This window comes from Protopterus annectens, chromosome 4.part0, assembly GCF_019279795.1.
Source record: "Protopterus annectens isolate FY-2018-M chromosome 4.part0, PAN1.0, whole genome shotgun sequence".
NCBI lineage: Eukaryota > Metazoa > Chordata > Ceratodontiformes > Protopteridae > Protopterus > Protopterus annectens.
This window is the reverse complement of record NC_056733.1, coordinates 406089813-406112825: the sequence shown is the minus strand read 5'-3', so window position 1 is coordinate 406112825 and position 23013 is coordinate 406089813.

Sequence of the window (23013 nt, the reverse complement as noted above, 5' to 3'; positions counted from 1 at the left end):
TTCACACCTAACCTTTTCATCTGAGGTGCTCTGTGGTCTATATGCAGATGACCTGAAATTGGGTAAACTGATTACATATGTTACAGATAAAGCAAGTCTGCAAAAGGACTTGACTAAATTGACCATTTCAGCACAGCAGAATAATATGCTGATAAAAACATCAAAAACTAAGCATATGAGATTTGGGAAATATAAATTTAAAGGTGAATATTTAATACAGCACGCAGTGATTGAAACTGTAGATTCATTTAAGGACCTGGGTATATGGGTAGATCCAGCTTTGAGTTTTTCTAATCATATCAACCAATTGGTTAATGATAGTTGTAGAACTATAGGTTGTATAAGAAGATTAAAAAGATTTATAAAATCTAGGAAATGAGAAATGATGAAGTCATTGTTTGTTAGTTACATTAGATCCAAACTTGAATATGGAATAACAATATGGAAATCTTGTAAGAAAACAAGCATGAGTAAACTGGAGAGAGTATAGAAGAAATATACCAAGGGCATCCATGGATGTGAAATTATTATGAAAGATTAAAACATTTAAACTTGTACAGTAAATTATAGATATCTAAGAGGAGATCTTATTTGGGTACACATGCCTTTAGAGACAACTACCTCTGGGAATGTTTGGGGTTATCAAAAAGTAATAGAGAATCATCAGACAACCTATGTAGAAGATTCTATATGAATGAGACGTGTTCTAATTGTGTCTCTGAGAGAGCAGCTGATGCATGGCCAGACTACTAAGTTACATTAAAGCAAGTACTAGTTTAGATATTTTTAAGAACAGGCTGGATACTTATTATGGAAACAAGTATTTTGGTATATTAGCAAGGTAGAAGGGCATTAATGCCTGTTCTTGAAATATCTGTATGTATGTATGTATCAGATGACTAAAGTGTAACTGGAAATTTCCATTTTATAGGTACATAAACTTTGAGAGCAGATAATGACTGCTTGGTCATGTGCATTTGCCCATTTCTCTACCTCTGTACAATTTATTTATTTATATTTTTCCTAGATTGGTCCAACTATGCCTTTCACCTGTGTTTAGTATGGGCACAAAGTGGTATTTATACTGACTAGGTGGAGTTGGCTAGGACATCAAGTGGTATGCTCCTACTCTTTAATTTAAACGTTTGCAAGCTTGGAAGAATGCAAACAAATGAAAATGACAAAAAAAAAAGGTATACAAGGAGATATAAAGATTTTATGGAAAGAGATTAGAATGGGGAATTTAAAACCTGAGGATGGAACTCTTGTCATGGAAAAGTGATAAGTGATATACATTTGGAAGATAGCAGGGCCTCTTTAGGAAAGCAAATTTATGAGACCATTTTAATTAAGATATGTATAGTAAATAAGTACCCACATGCACAAGATGTTATATGGAGAATGGTCATAGGAAAACTCCTGGAGAGCGAAATGCTTTGTATATGTCTACATTAAATGGGCATTTCTTAGTGGATTTTGTGTTAGATCACCATTTAGTAAAAAAAAATGAACAGCACTATCAATGTTTATTTTCTGCAAAATGTAGATAGAAAGATGTAGCTACATATTCTGTAACACTTAATGTGATCAAAGTGAAATCCTTAATGAAATTCTAAACTTTGTCATAGTTTCATAGTTTCATAGTATAGTACTAGGCTATCTGCCCTGGGGCATTTGTAAGCCTAGCCATAGTGATGTGGCTTTTGCCACCCCATGAAATGGTACAAAAATTGTACAGAATAAATTTAGAATACTGTGCCTCTGTCTAGTAGTAAAACAATGAAGGTCCCCTTATATAATAGAATTAGTTTACTGTGCCCCTGTCTAGTAGTGACACAGATGTGACCCCTGGGGTAAACTTACGATCTCCCATCCACTCATCAAGATTTCTCTTGAAAAGAGTCAGTGAGGGGCTCTGCCTAATACGAACTGGGATCCTGTTCCAAAGCATGGGAAGCCTCTGGGTTATGAATCTATCCCTCCAGCATGTCCTATTCATACTTGTGCCGAGGTTTAAGTCTTTAGTTCTCGTGGTCCTGATGGATTTGGATTTTTTGAGGTGGAGCATGTCCATCAGATCCTGATTGGACATGGCCTTGTACATCAGGCAGAGATCACCTCTGAGCAGGCGGTATGCTACTGAATAGAGCTGAAGTTTCTTTAGTCTGGCAGAATAAGACATATGTTGGAGACCCTTGATCCTCTTGGTGAGGTACTTTTGTGGTCTCTCCAGCTGTTGCAAATGCTGGGTGAGGTACATACCAAATGGGGCATTGTACTCAATCATGGGTCCGATGAGGGAGGAATATAGGGGTACAATGACATCCTTGGATCTGGATGTGAATCCCTTCATGATGAGGTGTGCAAGGTAGAATGTTTTTCTAACCACTTTGGCAATGTGGGTGTCAAATGAGAGGTCACTGTCGACTTGGGTCCCTAGGTCTCTGATTAATTTTTCCATACTCAGTGGGTTGCTGTCTATGTGATAATTTGTGGGTACTTTGTTTTTCCCAAAGGGGATGACTATACATTTTTTGGCATTTAGTTTAAGGCCGTGACTCCGGCACCAGTTGTCCGTTTCTGTGAGGCCTTTTTGTAGGATGTGTGTGTCTGCTGGTGTATCGACTATGGCGCCTAGTTTGCAGTCATCTGCAAACTTTGTCAGCCACAGCCCTCCCATGCTTGCTTTAACATCTGAGAAATAAATGCCGAACAAGAGGGGTCCCAGGACAGATCCCTGTCTGTATATAAATACTTATAACTTTTGTTTCTTCATTCTTTTTGTCATTTTGTACATGTATTATTTGTGACACCCATTCACTGGCCCAGTAATCAAGGAGCCTCAATCCTCACCACTAACACCAGTGAGGGAAATGCACATTGGGAGGATGACAAGTACATACACAGTAAAGTATAATTTCCCATAAGAGCACACAGAGATCACAGTCAGTCTGGAGCTGGTTTTGCCCTCTCTCCCCAGACCCCCAATAAGACTCCCCACTCGCACAGCTATAGGGTTCAGATCTCAGCCGAGTAGTCAAGCCAAAACCTCCAGCACCCTCTCGGTCCAACCAGTGCTTCATGTCCCTGCCCAAGTAGCTGACACACACACACACACACACACACACACACACACACACACACACACACACACACACACACACACACACACACACACACACACACTTTGAGATTTGATTTATATGCAAACACACAGACACTCCTGGGGAAGGCTGGCACAGGTTCTCCAGCGATGTCCCCTTCTTCCCAGACTATACAGTACTACCACCTGCCACCAACCACCCTTATCAGCTACTATAAAGGCCCTTACCAAAATGTGTCTAATTCTACTGTGCAATGTTACTATTATCCAAATGGTAAGTGTGACCAGAACTTGTAAGGCTATTCTAGAGTGGCCTGTACAGTATCACCAAATACATATGCAAGTACTCTAAGAGCTTATATATCTCTACATAAAACCAGCCACCATTAATATGCTTAAATATATTTAGTAATAAATAATAAAAGCACAAGACAATACTCTTTAACTTAACACAGTGACAATAGAGTTCAGAATCACAGGAAATACTTTAAAATGACATTGTAGGACAGTCTCACATGAGTACAGAAAACATATAACTTATCTTTCTATTTTCCTATCTATCTCTAAGAGAAACTATGTTCTAAATAACTTACTTACAGAGCAAGGCAAAGTGCTGGTGATGTTGTCAGATCCAGGACAAAATACAAAATGCATTGACTTTCTCTCTGAGATAGTTCTTAAGTTAATAATGCACACTACTACTGAATCATCTCAGATCATATTATTCTTGTCAACTCTGCCTATGTTTCCCATGCTAGTAGGAAATTAAATTTTAAAATGTCTCTGTTAAAAATACTTATCTCTCCAAAGCTGACAATTCTCTCTTAGAAGCTTTCTAGAAACTGAAAGTCATAAAACAATTACCTTGGAAACCTGTAATTACCTCTGTTTCCAGACAATAGAAAGAAGCCCCTAGCCTAGACATCCTGTCTCTTAGCTGGGATAAACTAACTTTAGAATACATCATAATAGTCTTTACTTATCAGCTTATTTTCTTAGAGTTTTGCAAGTTAACTCTGTATGTTCCAATTACTACTATAAAACCATACATTTGCATTGACATATAGTTTATACACATTTTTGTTCTTTTCTAGCAGGCTGCACTGTGGTTACAATCTTTAAGGTCAGTACAGAACATATACATTTTTAAGGCAAGCATACAAATTATATTACTATTCACAAATGACATAAAATTATTTACAAAATTCTATCTAGCTGGGCTGGCAGTATCTTGGTTTATTACATTATTTTTTAAGAAAATCCTATAATAAAAACTTTTACTCTTTCATCATTTTTTGTTGTGTTTAGTCACTCACTGCATGAGTGTGGCATCAGCCGAAGAATGATGTAATGTAGAGGAGCATGAAAGAACTGGTTCTGCAATGGCTGAATTTGTGTTTACCTGTCAACAATCTGGTAACCCTCAAAAAGATTACAGACCAGAAATCTTATTCTGCAGTTCTGGAGATCACTATGAAAATACCAGAGCTGCCAGATCGACAACAGGAGCATTAGTAGACAGAGAAGGAAATAGCATCTAATTCAGGCACAATAAGTGAGATATGGCAATGCTTTAGGAGGGAATTCATGATCACAATTAGAGAGGGTTCAGAGATAATAGTGTGTGTCAAGATGACACAAAAAGCAGACAAAGATTATTAGATATTCCTCTGGTTATGAGACTAAAATAAAGGAAGGAAAAAGTATAATGGAGTGGAAAGACCTAACTTTTGCTTGGGTGATAAATCCAAATAATACACTGTATACTAAAAGCAAAACCAAACTCTAAGGAATGCTATACATATTGAGTATACAGGGAATTGACAAAGTATCTGCAGACAGGTATTGCATATGGATAAACATTCTGGAATCTTTGGGTATAAATTTACATAGGAGAACTCATGCAGAGGGAAATACTTTGCATTTGCCTATATTAAATAGACATTTGTTTGTGGATTTTGTGTTAGATCACTTTTTTCATTTAGCATCACAGTTACTTTTGAATTACATTTTCAATGTGAACAAAAATTGTATGTAATTTAGGAAGAACCTGCAGCATTAAGAACTCTGTCCATTTGGAAAGGCAATTTGTTTAAACATTTCATTTCAATCACAGATGGAGATTAATGCTTTACTTTAGAAATGAAATAATTAAAGAAGAAAAAGATCTTATAATAACACTGGAAAAAATGTAAAATAGTTGAACCATTAAAATTGATTTTGGAAAACTGAAACTTTGGAACAGGAGATGGGAAATGGAGGTTAATTTACCAATACTGGAAGAACTGTGTTATATGGAAAATACAATTTTATGTAGACAATGACAAAAGGGTTTTCTTAACTAGGTTGTTAAACTCAGATGAGTTTAACTTTGGAAAATATGGAGCATATTAGCATGTCTTGTTCTATGAATATATGGACATTATGTGGAGAGCAAGGCCATATGGGAAGACAGTATGAAAGCTAAGAGTCACAGTAACTAATCACACAAACTACATTTAGAACTTGAAATGTAGAATATGACACTGAAAATGCTCCATTTTCACATGTTTCTAGCAAGTATTTCCTCATAACTCCATTACACTATATAAACTAAGTCTAAGATTACAAAGCCTTGGGGTAAGGGGGCACTTTATTATCTCTGAAGTTCTGTGCAGTTTTGAAATCAGTACAGCTGCAATGCCTAATTATGCTGTATTTGAATAAACTCAAATGACTACTTTAAGTTCAAACAGTACATTTCTTGATGTAATACTAGGATAATCTGAAATGAGATGCAAATAATGGGAATCAAAAGACCATTAATGGACAGAATGTCCAAAAGTCAAAATTGAAGGTAAAAATATAGAGGAACAGGACTTCCAGTTATCTTAGGCTGAGAAAACAGTGATTCCACCAGTGTCCACAAACCTATGCTAGGTACTAGCTATTGTTATTTATTTCCTGCTGATATTATGGATCAGTGCATTCACTTTTGTGTGTAGTTTCTATCTGAATTATGGCATTTTCATTGAAAATGTTATTTATAACACTAGGCAGTTGTACTATTATATGAGATATGCCAGCCTTTCACATGCCATCACTAAGACTTATCTTATGAAAGGAAAAGAATGAAAGCTAGAATGGACAAGAATGTGCTGACATTCCTACAACTCCATTATCTGTCATAACACCATAAAAATGGAACTTCCAAAAACCCGTAAACACCAATGAAAGTAAGACAATGATATTTAAGAACAGCCAAAGCCTTACTTTAGTTTCACACATTTGGAGCATTAATCTAAAATACCAAGAAAAGCTAGAAATACAAAATTATTGCAGTATTTAGGACTATGGCAACACCAGATTCTCCATTTGAGCTTCACATAGATGAGAATACTAACACAAAAAGTAATAAGTTTCTGTTGAGGGTCAGAAAACTATTCCACTTTCTTTCTTCTGAGGGATGACTGGCATTTAGCAAAGCCATTCTTTTTGCTCAGATTCTGGGTACACTGCCATCCTTTCTTTCTCTGAAAGAAAAATGTATTGGTTTTGCAAACTGCATCAAAGAGTACATGCAGATTCATTTCACTTCTCCCTTAGCTTGAAAGTCACTGATATGTCCTCTTAAAAGCTAAATAGCTCCCAGTTAAACAGAGATCTGACTTACTTAAACCAAAGATCTGGCTTACTTCTGAGGTCTCTATTGATTAAGTCTAAAATGTATATTTTTCTCATCAGTACAAGACACCATTTCCTAAGAAACCATCAATATAATTTAAGACCCTTTTTTCTACAATGGGCCTTCATTATATATGTCCTAAAAACAAGTTACACTGCAGTGACCTCAGATTTTACTCATTCACCCCCACTCTGGAAATCACCATCTGCTTTAAAAAGATTTTGACTCCCACACAGAGTTCAGGGCAAACTCAAAAGAAAAAAAATCTATTTGTTAGGGCCAGTTAACAATCATTTTAGTCAGAGTAGAATAACTTGATGGCTATAGCTGTAAGCAGTATTTATCTTCCACATTTTGACTCATTTTAAATCTGCAGGCTTACTAGGAGAATTTTTATCTTGTACAGAATCTTATTATAATGTATCCTTGCTCACTTCTTTTCTTCTGTTTTCATGTCATACCTCCCACCTTACTTAGTCATCTCTTTATAGTGTGTTTTTATCCTGCTACTGCATTCTGTTTCATCCTACACTTGCTCAGACAAGAAATTTGTAAATAATAACTAGAAACATCTCTATTTATGATCATTATATAATTTAGCTATTTTCCACTCTTTGGTTATCACTAATTTGTGGTAACAGAGAAAGTCACATATGACCTCTTCTAATGCATGAATACCAAACTTGCACATATTCTGTTTTTAACATCAAGTATACTGTTTTGATAAATAAAGAAATGCTTTTATATACACTGAAATTAGTGTATATTCTGTTATAAGTACATGGAAATCATATGTATCTTCTGCTTTTGAAACCGCTTATATTTTGAAAAAAAAAACAGACTAAAATTCATCTAACATCATTACATTGTTTTATGTTTATATCTAAAATGTCATATATGATTTCTGATGTGCTTCACTCTTGGACTTAGTCTTTAAATGATTCATCTGGGGCAGTGCTCTACCAAAGTAAAAAAAAAAAATAAAAAAATCAAATATAAGTATAAGTACTTGTTCTGCTTTTGGCTTTTCCCAGTAAATATAAGTAAATAAAAACCAATAAATATGCAAACTCCATGGTGGCATGACTACAAAGCAAGGGGGGAGACAAATGACTTGTATCAATAATCTGTTCTGTTCCTAATCTACAGAACTGTGAACCCTAAAAGAGAAAAACAGAACAGCACTCACACTTCAAATAAACCCAAAATAAGCAAAACCAGAGTAAAGAAAATGTTATGGAAATAAAACATAACTCAAATGCCATTTTCTAACAGAAACATTAAAAATGATGGATGTCACTGTAATTGTGATTTATTTGTCACTAAGAAAGTGGCATTACTAAAACTGTCATCAGTGAAGGAACACACTCCTGCCCTACTGCGTCATTTTTTTTTGAAAACCTAGAAGAACAGCAGGTTGGATTAATAACAGAAGTGTTTAAGTCTGGTAGCAGTTAATGTATTGGTATCTTTATGAAGTAAATAAGGAGATTATAAAAATGAATTTAGGAAAAGTGAAATGAGGGCGAGCTGCACAGTTGGGAAGCCCACAACCCTTCTGAACATTGATTATAACATTTTAACAGCAAGTTATGGCTGTAGAACATGTGATTGCAGATGTAGTGGGGCACTGAGGAAATACCACTAGTGAATTTATCAAGGGAGCCAGTGGAAATAAAGAATCCACATTTGTAGTCTAGCAGCCTGATTTCGTTTTTGGATTCTTTGGTTCCTTGGGACTCACAGTGATATAAGCACATTAACAAAGACTTCCATTGTTTTTTATCACTGAGCACACTCCCCATTCACTTAAGCCTACTATAACTGAAAATAAAAAGAAATAGATAAGTAAAAAGAAGATTAAAGTGTCTTACATAGAACCTTTTTTAACTAAAAGATGTACCTGTATATTTAGTTGAAGAACTTCACTATAATTGCATTCAGAATCCCTCAATCATTTTTGATTTTGCTGTGAAGGGAAGAAGCACCCAGAACAGGTCAGCAGCTGAATGGGGAAAGGACTGAACTGGCCAAACATCAAGGATAAGAGGAAGCAGTACAGGCATATTATAGGAGCTACAAAGAAAAGGAAGAAAAGATACTTTGTTGTACAAACATTGCTTTTGTCTGGTGGGGGCCATCAACGAATAAGGTATGTCATTATTTAAGGACAAAAATATGTTCTGGTAAAGACACCTATCTTTACTTGCCTGACTATTCCCCTGATGTGACTGGGAGAAAAAAGAGAAATAGAGCAAAGCATATACAATATGTCACAGCACCATTTGTTCTCTTCTGTTTCTGTTTTCTGATAGTCAACTCAGGAAAACAATTAAGCCAATAAAATTGACAGAAAACTTGTGTTTTGCTGTTTTTTTCCCCAAGTACTAATAAGCTGTAGACTATTTTCAGAAAAAAATATCTTCAGATTTTGTATGGCAATGGCTAAGCTTGAACATGTCAGGCTGGATTCACAAACAGCTACACTAAATGCAGCTAATGTGTTTGATAGCATGCTATTTGATATTGATTAAATGGTTCTACACTTAGAGTAAAGCCTCAAAACAAGGTTAAATGGCAGAATATGTTAATGAAACCATAAACAGCTGAATTGTATGCTATTTAGCCAATCCAACATGTTAGAGCTATTTATTAACCTATAAAGCAATTATGTACACCTAGTGTAGCCATTTTCTCTGAAATCTAAAACTCTTTGGATTACAGCCATGATTACACTTTGAAAAAAATGCCATGGGTTGTTTGTTGCCACCAATAACCTATGTATGCAACAGGCTTTAAATCAAGGTGCTGCTACTTCTGCTGCCAGACCTCTGCCAAGAAGAAGAAGGGTGTTTATACCCTATTTGAGTTATTATGAATTGTATGACACAGAAATTATAGAGTGATGCTGGAAAGACAGGGATACAGTAGAGGAAATATGCAACCTCTTTCTGCCCACCCTTAAGGCCCAAGGTAAATGTGGAACCTGTATGAAAAATAATATTAGATAACTGGTTAGTCCCATATGCAAGTAGAGATATATCCCTAAGATGAAACATCTCTCTTGTGTACAGTAATATCAGAACTATTGCATGACTGATGTTTGCAATGTCCAACTATGGATCTTGCCCAATAAAGTTCATCAATCATTTCACTTTCCCACATATATACAACTGCAAGAAAATAAATATGTCCAAAGGGCAGTGCACAGTCATCATCACTGGAACAGGGTGGTGATGGTGGAGGGGATACATGAGGGCTAGCCTAACATCAATGAAGTCAGTGAGTGCAAATTATTGAATTATATTGCATACTTGAAAGCTTTGCAGTATACACACACTGGTGTTGTCCTCCATGTCAGAACCAATATCAATGATTCTGTGTGAGCCTTCTGCTGAGATGTTGGGGATCTCTGACAATGTAAAGGAACTCCTCAGTTTCAGTCACTGGTGGTTTGTTAGAAGGACTCCCCACACCTGGAGACACATGTTCTCAGCCAATTTCACATGCCCTGCATATCACTTATGTTATTATGTCACTGGCCCAATGTCAGATTTTCTGATATGTACTGCCATGGCCTCCTACATCATTTACATACTTGACCATCTGCCCCCAGATCTGGTCACAGAAGTACTTCTCACCTCTGCTTCTTTCTAAGAAGAAGGAGCTGTGTTGACGTAGTACTCAGATAACAAGTTCATTGTCTGTGTCACTCTATGGCATTTTACAGTGATCAAATGTCTTGGGTGTCATAGTGTTGTATGAGTTGAAACACAAAAGAAATGTAAAATACACAACTGAGACATATGTGATTGTTAAAACAAATAGGTATGTATGAATACATGCATTCCTCATGTACAAAATAATTTAAAAATTAAAGCTCCATATTAGCACACACATGCAAATACAGAATGCACCCCCTCAAAAATAAATAAAAAAAATAAATAAATGAATACAAATAAAAAATAAAACAAGAATATAAAGGAAATGAAAAGTAAGTGGGGAAGTTATATAAGGAGGACAACAGGTGTGTAACTGTATAGTACATTACAATAAACCAAAGCAATGTACACTTTTGCATTACAAATAGCTAACACTGTTGTTAGATGTCCACTTGTGTAGGGAGTGGTCAGTTATGTATCAAAGGTTTAACACATTTTGTGGGATACACACATCAATCCCCAGATCTTGCTGTTAAGTAATACAACAATCTTCTGCAATAACTGGTCAGATTGACTTAGTAAATTGACCATAATGTCATGTTAAATTATTTACAAATATTTGAATTGGAAACAATAACTGATATACATGATTATGCCACCAGCAAAGGACAAGCAATGCAGACAGTAATGCAATGGGTGTATTGTGAAATGTAGTTCATTAGCAAGGTTGAAATACAGCATTTTGTAAAGAAATGCAACATACATTTTCATCTAGCTAGTTTTGAAGCCAGAAACAAGTTTTGCAAGCAGATAGCAGCATGAAGCTCTATGGATCCAAACAGTCCTCTACCACAATACAATTTTCTTGCTTACACATCTACATTTATATAGTCCAGATCCATTCTTCTGAGCACTGTGATTATGCAAATGAGGCATGAGCTCATTAGCATTCATGAATTGAAAATCTGCACTAAGTGCAGGGAATGTAAACATGGCGTAAGGACCTACACAATTACATGCACACACCCTACTGCTGAAAGGATGAACACTGAGAAGTGTTACTTGCTATGGGCTTGCAAGTGTGAATGATTATTCTGACTGTGGAAACAGGTAACTCACACTCTGTCCTCATTGATGTACACTTATCAAGGGTGTCTCATGGAGAAGGGACTTAAATTCTGGGATTACATTGACTAGGTTAGTCGCCTCTGATTAACAATTCTTCTGTAATTCTAAAGATGTACTTTACTCTTTTAAACACATATCAATAGTGAAAATGAGATAACATTGTTGTTAGAAAATCATAGATAAAGAAATGCTGCTCACAAAATAAAGAGAAGAAAACAGCTGCAGTGTTGCATATATTTGTTTTACAGTCTGTGAGGAAATATCATCTTAGCTGTTGCTAAGATCACATTCATCTACACATCTACTGGAAAATTACAAAGAGCAGGTTTCAGAGCTTGTTGCTGCTGTTTTAATGTGAATTGATGCAATATTACATCTTCCTTATGTGAAATATACTTTTCTTCTTCCCATCATATGTCTGTGTCTAGTTAATACTGATAATAATCTCAATTGTGTACTATTTCACTGGTTTGATAGTTCAAATCTAGAGAGGGTGTTGTTTGTGTAAACAAATTGATGTTTAAGTAGCATATGTTCATGTTGAAAGACAAAGTGGAGGTAACAAACCTAGATCAAAAAGAGACATAAACTGGGAGGGCACGCATATTAAACATCTAGGTATCATTACTGAATATAAGTATAAAAACAATCACTCACATATAATTACCAACAACTTATAAACTCAATTACAAGTCTAACTGACAGTTGGAACAGGCTCTTCTTCACATCTGAATCCAGACTAACTTTAATCAAAATGATACTGTTATCTAAAATCTTATTCATTGGCCAAGCTTTAATAATTCCCCCACCTAGCAAAATTAAACAGAAAATTAATAACTTACTACTCAACTTCCTTTGGTATCACAAAAAAAAACCCCAAGAATTTCTCTTCTCTGGCACACCACAGCCTGTGATGAAGGAGTTATAGGGTTTCCAAATATTGATTTTTATTTAAACTTTAAACTCTGCATTTATTTTCATAGCATTGTTTTGAAATAATACTTTGTATACATCATATTGGAAATCAATACATGAAGCCTTACTTTTTAATATTAATAGGACATTGCTTGAACCATATACTCAAATATATGCATCTTAACATGGATTTTAAAAATATACATTCAAAGTGAAAGGTCAAAATTTGTTCTTACACCTCTTACAAACCAAATATTGATGTTGTTTAAAAAGCTTATGGTTTCTAATTAATTAATTAAGAATTTATTAATAATTATGTTTCCTATTGCCTATACAAATGAATGTTTGATATATTCTGATACTCAGAAAATGTTAGAATTTAAGAAGGGTGACCTATTATAATGGGATCAATTTCTCTCAGCTAATAAAATAAGTTCTGCAGACTATTTGATCAGTAGATCTAGTTTGCAAAATTGCAATTGGCTGGGCATCAAACTTGTAAGGATTTTATACATACTAAGCTTGTATCCTCATTAGAGGCATACAATAAGAGCAACTTAAAAATATTGTATTTTATCTCAGCAATTATTAACAGCTCACCCAAGAACATTTCATACATATCTGTTATTTATAAAATTCTCAAAAATGATTTTAGTACAACATATGTTTCTTTTTAGATATATTCAAGTGAGGTTAAACAAGTATTCTCAAAAAAAGATAAAAAAACTTTTTTACAGTCGGCAAAGGAATCCACATCTTCCCTGTTCTGGCATGTATACACATGGACATTTTTACATAGATGCTTTTTCACCCCACATAGACTAGCAATAATGTACTCGAAATATGAAGTGAAATGCTGGAGATGTGGACTCCCTGATGCTGACTGGATACATATGGTTGTTAACTGCAAATAATTTCCCCATTTTGGTTAGACTTTTACTATCTTTGTAAAGCTTTATGGGCTGACAACTGTTTCATTTCTGACTCCCTTAGCCTTTTCAGTGTTCCTGTTCCTGAAGTCATTCCTAAAAAACAAACAGTTTTACTATGGTCTATCCTCTCTATACTCAGTCTCAATCTACTCTTGTCTTTAAAGTTGAGTTTATTCATCTCATGAAATACATTTGTAAGAACAAGATTGCTACAATAAAAGCAAGGACTAACAACATAACTCATTATTTAATTGCTTGGACAAAATTGTCTAATCTTTAGAGAAATATTAAGTGTTCTCCTATGTATATTGCTTTTTTAATTGTTATGGACATGGTATATAGTTTGTTTTTTCTTGTTACTATACTGTTAAGTTATTGTGTTATAAAATGAATAAACATATTTTGAAAAATAATAGAAATGTACATTTTAAATAAGAGCTTTGTAATGTTTTCTTTACTTTATATAATTATTTGTTTTCCTGCATCTTTTGCATGCCATTTGGTCTTGCACACTCTGGAGTGGCAGTGTTCCCTAGCAGTGAGCAATGGTTCACTTGCTGAGGTAAAAACTGAAAAATGTAATTTGGAATGCCATCAGTAGTTCAACTGACACTCGCATGGGTGCACTTTTGTCAGCAATCTTGACAGTACTGAGTGAAAAAATTGCACCTGTCAGCTGTCACTGTGGCACAAGGTGTTACTGAAGTGAGCTTAGAGAATGAAGGCATATAATGTAAGGTTCAAATACAGTTTACAGATAAGTTTTATGACTGGATTCAGAATAAAAATTGACACCCAATGTTGTTAATGAAATGAACAGGTTAAAGTCTTAGATAAATGACAACAATCTTACCTGTAGCCCCTGTGAATTGATGTTACAAATGTGTTGTTTTTGTAAATTTAACATTTTCATTATTAATAACAATATGTGCTATGGATGTTGTCACATATGACATTTTGTAGAGTGTGCTAACACAAGAGCAGTAATATGAGTTATATGGACATAAGAACTTGTCCATATCTCACAAGTATCCATCATGACAGTTATACAATATATTGTAAACTTTGATGTCTGAGTAACTGTATGTAATGTGGCAAGACTAACCTCCTGTCATTCTCTGTGTGTGCCCTTTCAGAGCAATTGCCATTACATGAAATCCTGATGATGTATAACTTAAATGCTACTTGTGAAATTGCAAGTAGATGTAAAAAGTTTGACTGTGTCGTACTAATGCGATAATAGCTTTGTTCCTTGTTACATATGGCCATTACATGTGTTACTTTGCAATGCAAGTTTTTTAATTTTATTTCTTTTTTAATGCCTTTTGCATTTGCTGTGTGCTTGGCAGTGTGCAGTTATGGTTCACTTCCTTAGGAAAAAAGTGAAAAATTGTATTTGGGCTGCCTTCTGTAGAACAAACAAGCCTGGCACTGGTATGTGGCATATCCACTCTGGACAGTACTCAGTGAAGAAAATGTACCTGTCAGTTAACTTTTTCTGTGACACAAGTTGTAAGGAAATGGAGTTTAGAGAAATATCACATGTGTGTGGTGTTCAAATCCAGTTAACTGATAATTTTACATGGGGGTTGAATACATATTTAGGGTCTACTTTATATCAACGAAAGATCAAAACATTGAATGCTCAAATGAGTGGAAATTTAACAACTCAATATTTATTTTTTTGGCTCGCAGTACATTTGCCCTTTCCTCACTGTAGTGCGATCTCGGAATTAGAATATATATTTAGCAGGGATAGGTGGGAGGATCAGCCCCCCCACAATAGCGATTTAGAGTTGCTGAATTTATGCTCATGTGAGTGTTCAAAATTTTGATTTTTTTTTGTCTATTTAATATAGACCCCATATTTACACACATTTTGTTAGATCAGTGTTGCTTAAAAGTCAACTATTCTCAGTAATGCTAACAACATGTAAGTTGCTTATGTCTACTTTCTTATTATTTGACATTAATAACAGATCTGATAAAATATGCCAGAAATTAAATTTCTGATGTTGAACTCAGATATGAGAAGGATAAATGTGTCACTGTAATGCACTACTTTCTGTGGTCATTGCTATGTATCCTCTTTGATTAAATTAATTTTCCTTTCAACTTTTTTCTCTCTCAAAAACTTTTAATGCCTTTTTTATTTATTTATTGGTGCTGACAGTTACTAAACAATGTTTAACATGTTATCCTTTTTTTCTCATGGGTTTGATTCTTAGGTGGTGCTACTTAATCTTACCAGTGTGTAACTCCTAACAGGTCAATATTTCATGAGTCATGCCATTTTTCCTCCAACCAACAATGATTAGAAGAAACAACATGAAGCATTTCAATGTGTAACATCAGAACATGTGCAAATTGTTTCAGCACCACACATGGTCAAATCTCACTGCCATTTTTCACGCCTTCTGTACTTTTTGATTTAATCACTGCCAATGTGTCTATTAAGCTTTGCTATGCTTCCAATTGTACAAATGCAGCTGACAAGGCAGTATATCTTTACTCCCAAGCTGTTACATGTGAGATCTGAGTTGGGCGCCAATTCAGACCCATATTTCTAGCTTGACTGCTGCAGACATGGAGATGACACAGATGGTCTTTCATTTAGAGGTGTTGAGGAGTCCAGGATTTTTGAAGCACTCCTCGTGAAGTGCTACAGCTGGAAATTCCTGCAGGGGGAATATACCAGGTCTCAGTATAAGGCTGAGGCTTGGAATAGCTTGGCTAAGACTGTCTCCAGTGCAATTGGCATCCCATGCACTGGGCAGCAATGTCATCACCACAATGGTGACATGAAGACTCGCAAGCAGGACCTCCTGAGCTGATGGGATAATGAATGTTAGACTGCAAACACCCCTCAGTTGTGTAAATATACTGAGCTATCACCTGTTTATGATATAGCTTTAATTAGCCAGTTATTCATTATGCTTTCATATGTCTATTTTTTCTCTTTTCTCTACCGTACAGCTGAAGCAGAGATAGCATAAAACTGTGAGGCACATCAGGAGAGACAAACTTACCTCAGAGAGACACAGGGTAAGTATGCATCAGGTCTGAATGCAAGAAACATTTTCAGTCCATCACTGCATATCATCTTCTACAGGCATACATTAACTTTGATATCAAGCATATATGCCTGCTCTAGTAGCTCTTGCTGACTGTTTTAGGCGATAAATACATCACCTTAATTGTGTGTGGGTTCAATACCCAGAAATACACATCTGATTTTTTCAGGATAGTATTTAAAATATACTAACTACAATACTATGTGACACTAACAATTACATTTTGGCAAATTAAAGCAAATATTTGACATTGCATAGTGAAATACATGATTCTGTTATATCATACCATTGTGATTGATTTTATTACACATTAATGCCTTCCCATCATATCTGGATGTGGCCAAGGTTTACTTATGTATTTCTCAGATTAATTTATGCATTAAATAATAAACTAATGTGATATTCCATTGACCTGAGTCTCTCTTTTTTGTCTCCCCCACCCATTCTCTCTTTTATCATATTTATAGATAGATAGATAGAATATGTATTTTTTAATATATTGCAGCTGAAAACAAAATTACCATCAGCACAGGAAGATAGACTGTCCTCTGGGGTTCTGCCCACCATACCTCCATAGGTGGCTGTGGCTGCACCACCACCACCACACTCAACACAGACACCCAGCATATCTGGATCACAGCCTGTCAGTGTTACCTCCACAACTCCTGCTCCATCTGCACCACTTGCCTCAGGTAACTTTGCCGTGACTGCTAGGAGGAGTAGTAGTGGAGGTAGTGATTTGTCGCCCATCAGCAGCTGTGAGGTCTGGTGGAGGACGTTATGGAAAGTGCCTTGGTACCTGAATCAGCAGAGTTGACAAAAAAGATGCCACATCTGGCACTGACCCAGGCAAATGTCACAGGAGACAGTGATGACAGTTCTGAGGGTTAGGACTAGATTCTCACTGCTCTCAAGCTGGAGATGGATGCACCTATGAGATTTTCTACTTATCTCCAATCATGGTGTCACCAAAATCTATGTGTGTATCATCATCCCTGCCTGTCTTGTATGTCCTGTATGTCTGCACCTGCTACCTAAAAAATGCCCCATACCTAACTCTTCATTTCACCTATGTATCATGCAGACTTACTTGGTTTGAGTCGATTGGCTATGCAACATTATTCAGTTGTTGTCAACCATCCCTGGTGTGGTGACTCTAAATAATGAAAATGTTCTGCAATTCTACATTTATGCTGTGAAGAAGCTGATAGCTATGGTGCTGCCCCACCACCTTGCTGCAAATTCAAATATTCTTTCTCATGTCCTACTGTTTGCTTGCCATACCCATTTTCACTACTGTTTTATCAACCTTTTTTCACATGTTTAATCTGGTCAAAAAATAGAATCACACACAACACACATGGCAAGAAATGGCTCATCAAAAGCATTCACTTTTTGTCCTCAGCATTTGCACAGAAGTAGGCATCGTGCATCAATGCTGAGTGATGGTGAATGGCATTTCACGTCCTATGGCAAAAGCTGAAGATTTTATTTTCAGCTGCACTAGCAACGTTCCCTTCATGCAAATGTGCTTAAATATGCTGTGCTATAGGAATACAGAATCAAAGCAGAGTAAAGCCACTACTTTAAAACAGTAACTCTAACAGCCCTTAGGCTGCTGAATGTAATGAGTCAGAAGTTGCTATGTGTTGTGTTGAGATAATTCCCCTGTCTATAGATTGATATTTTTTGCATAGTATCATGGGTTCAATTTTAGCTGTATGTCAAATTATTATTTCACAACATTTTATATTTCTCTCATATGTTTAACTCCAAGCATCTGTAGTTATCTCCAGTTACAACATTTCATTAACATAGCATTTGAATAGTGCAAAAAGAAAGCATTTGCAAAATCATTCCATCCCTTGTAAGGAGGCTTAGTAAACCCCCCTTATCCTGCTTATGCCTAAATCTTGTTTCTAATCTCCTACCCCTCCTTCTTCCTTATAGCAAGCACTGTATTGTACAGACCATGACAGGATAATAATGAGGGAACACCTAAGAGTAACACACCATAAAAATGGCCCTAAATGTGCCAAAAACAGTACTGTTGCTATTTCTCTCTCCATCTCTTTGTCTCTGTTCATTCCTTCTTCTTCAGTAAGTTGCCACTATCCCTTCAATTGTGTGATTTAGATTGTATGAAGTACTGGTATGAGTAGATAATACCTAGAGCTATAGACTGATCTTTGCATACCTTCAAGGGTTGTAATCCAGGCACTGGCAAACTGTTTTTAGTACACATTTTATGTGTAGACAGTTACTTACATATTGTTTTGAGCCAACATTATTTTGCTTCTGTCGTAATCTACTTGGTCCCTGCCTCCCTCTCCCCCTGTCTATGTTTCTTCCTCTTCTGTGTCATCAGTCTTTTTCTTCTTATTTTTTGCAATGCCTGGCACCCAGCAGCACCTGTAACTTAGGGGCATACCGCTCAAGCTCTTAGTGCAAGAAATGTGGGCAAAGCCTAAAGTAATGGGGGACAAAGTCCCAAAAATAAGGACTAATTTTAAATACTGCTCTATTAAACACAAAAAGTTGCTAGAATAACAGGATTTGTATTAGCAGGCATTTTCTGAAGGATATGAAGTCTGAAACACAACTGTATGTCATTACTTAGTGACGTCAATCCTTAGAGATTTGTCAGAAAACCACAAATATTATGAGGAACACACCAAAAATACGAAACAAAAACCTGGACATTCTGCAAAAATCTGGACAGTTGAGAGATATGATTAGGAAAATGGAAGTACATAGCTTTTGGCAAAAGCTTGTGAGTTTTTGCCATCAGATATATTATTTTCTTGTCCTTCATGCTGCTGTGCCTAGCCTTGCTGCACTATGTACAGTCAAGCTAATCTTCTCTTGAGGAGTTGAATGTGCACCACATATGTTATCAAATTTGCAAATATTGTTAGTAAGCATGCTGTCCAAATATCCCTGCCTTCATGACAAATATGCAAATCATGACACATAACACCTTATTATAGCACATCTCTGTTCTGCATTGGATCATTTGTTACGCTGTTGGCTGTAATGTAAACCTTATGCAATGTTAAAATTGCCATTATTGTGATGAAGCTTGATGTTTATATTCTCCCTTGCCTCATTGTTATGTGACTGTGTGTTCAAAGCAGTAAAATTAAATTGTGAAGTAACATTTCCTATGTGATGTGTTGACATAAATCACATATCTGTAAAATTCTTTTGGCATAGTCAAGGGTTTGAATTCTGAAGTATGTGAAAGTCATATTTAATGTTTATTATATTAGTATTATTATTATTATATGTGTACATATTCTCTGCATATGTTAGTAACCCACATTCTCCTGCTTATATCTCAGTCATGGTTATACATTCTGCCCCCTAATTTCTCCCTCTTAGAAACACTTGACTATACATAGCATGACAGATCACTTATCAGGAAAAACATAACATTTAACACTGCTCAATGTTGTTAAAATGGCCCAGAAAAATATAACATTATTTGCATGTCTCTAGCATTGTCTCCATGTCTCTATCTGTTCCCACTTCTGCATCATCATGTTTTACTATTTCATATTTATTAGGCTACTGAATGTAATGTACACATTATAGGATTTTACAATTGTCATAAGTTCAATGAAGAGTATTACATACATTCTGCTTTGCTTCAATCTATTGTCAGATTTGTACTTTATGAAGTAGGATTTCCTATGTGGTGTTAGATGGCACTCAGGTATATAGATTTGTTTTTGAATACAATATCAAGGGTGGAATCCAGATGTATGCAAAGTGGTTTTGAATGTTTTGAATGATACACCTCTATCCTGCTGTCGTATTGATATGCTTGCTCCTTATCGAGAAAATTGTCTTGTACAGATCTTGCCTGAATAATTATGATGAAAAAAAACAAAGAGTAACATAACACAAATATGTGCAGAAATGAACCATAAACTAATCTCTTAATATGTCTCCATGTGCAATTGTCACCAACTGTCCACCTCTTCCCACTGTTTTTGTATCATCAGTAAAACCTCCTTGATTCAAAACTGTTTCCATCAGCCATCTTTCCATCATCAATAACATGCTTAGGCCCTCATGTGTTTCATAATACACCTGCAGCATACATATAATGATTGAAGAACTGCAACTGTCATGACAAATGTCTAAGTCATGACACCTGAAACATGACCATAACACATATCTGTTCTGTATTCTATCAGATTCAGACATGGTTGTACGTTTATGCTGCTTATTTGCACAAATGTTGGCACACAGCACCACAGACCACTGCTAGTTCCCATTCTAAATTCAACACTTCAAGATACAATTGCACATGCGCTAATACTTTGCCATCAGCAGCACAAGTGAGACTGCCAGTGCTGAGTTTCAAGGAGAGGATTTAAAAATTATAACAAATAATTCTGTAAGTAGGTGGCACAACTTCTGAATGTGTTAATGCAATTTTAAAGCCAAGATATCTGCATTTCACACTGTTATTGTCTCAATTAATTCAGTCTATTAAAGTGCACCTGCACTGCAAGGGTTACACTTGCAACTGCATTACACTGGTGTGTAACCTTTTCACACATAATCCATCATTGTTATTAAGAAGTGCACTGTCATACTTAGGATGTGTCTGTTTGTATTGTCAGTGCACATCGTGCAAGCATAAGCCAAGACAAATGACATACTAAATGGTTACTATTCACATGCAATCATCAGGGGATAAGCTGTCAAGAATGCTTGAATTACAATCCACTGTTATAGAATTTTGATTGGCATTAACACCGCATATTGTGAAACAGGTACATGTCCCTCACAGTAATGCAATGTACATGAATGACAATATATAGTTGTTAGCAGAGGAGTGTGTAATTACTTGGTACAAGCAGAGTGATGTTATATTGGATTGTCCAGACATATTTGTTTGTCCTAAAACCTATGATGCACAGCAGCTGATATCTGAAACAGTGACTTTTTAATACTGACAAATTTGCATTTTCATATACAACTGCTCATGTGGGCCTTGTGATTCATACTTTTCTCTAAATAGTGTAACCTAAATAGGTAGGTGGTTCTAACCTGACAGTGGTGAACATGTGTGTGTGTGTGTGTGTGTGTGTGTGTGTGTGTGTGTGTGTGTGTGTGTGTGTGTGTGTGTGTGTGTGTGTGGTTCTAGTGACAGTTAAGTAAAGTCTCAACAACAGATGTTTTATGTTCATTTCTACTCAGGAGAAGAATGTAACTTTGGACACAACTCCCTCTGCACTTTATCCATCTTTTGCCACAGACATCTTCTCTGCAACACACTGCTGAGGTCATCCTGTCAAAAGTGCTTTCTCTGCCCTTCACAGTCAGATTTCTCCTGTGGTGCTTGTGGCTAATAGTGTGCTGTCTAGAGTGTGTAACTATAAAGGTAAGCAGGTCTAATTTGATAGTGGTGAGCTTGTGTGTGTGACTTCATCAATTATGTATAGCTTACTGAACAGACGTGCTGTATCAATTTCTACTCATGGGAGAAATTTTACCTGGAAGAGGACTCCCCATCCCCATCCCCATTTACCACAAACATCTTCTCTGCAGCACACTGATGATGTCATCCTTACTTAAGTGCACTCTTTCACTGTAGGAGCCAGACTTCTGTGGCACTTGTGATTAATACTGTGTTCTCTAGGTTCTGTAAATAGGTAGGGGTTTGATTCCAACATTGGCTAATTAGTGTGATTGTGTGTATTGTCATGTACACTTAGCTTCATGACAACTCTCCTTATATAAAGTTCCACTTAGGAGACATATTTTCTCTGGAAGAGGGCTACTCTATAAATTTCTATTACTGACAGGCAATACCCAGTTTTGGAAACACAATGATTACATCATGCTTTTAAAAAAAATAACTACATCATAGTTGCATAATGCCTAATCCTGTGGCAGTGGCTGTTGATACTGTACTCTCTACACTGTGTAATTAGAGATGGAGGAGGTTTAAATCCAGAAATGACTGACTGTTGTGAGTGTATGTTTATCTGTCATGCTGTGTAGAGAAGGATTCTAATCAGATCTGTAGCAATGTATTATTACTCTGCTCTTTGATTACATTTTTAGAAGAACATTACTGTATTAAACAATGGTGATGTCATCTATTCAAATGTTCACTGTCAAAGTTGTAAACTAATGGGATAAACTGAAAGGCTGCCAGCCCAGCTAGATAGAATTTTGTAAATAATTCTATGTCATTGTAAATATTAATATGATCCACAAGCTGGTTTCACAAATGTAAGAAAACTATGCTATGTGTTGAGCTTCAAAAATGTAACCACAGTGCACCCTGCTGGAAGAAAAGAGAAATGTATATAAACTCTATGCCTATGTAATGTATGTTTTATGGTAGAAATTGAGGCATACAGAGTTAACTTGCAAACTCTAAGAAAATAAGCTGATAAGTAAAGAATTTTATGACTTTGTGTGATCTCAAGCTAAGATCCAGGATGTCTGGGCTAGAAGATTCTTTCTATTGTCTTAAGACAGAGATAATTACTAGGTTTCACATGTA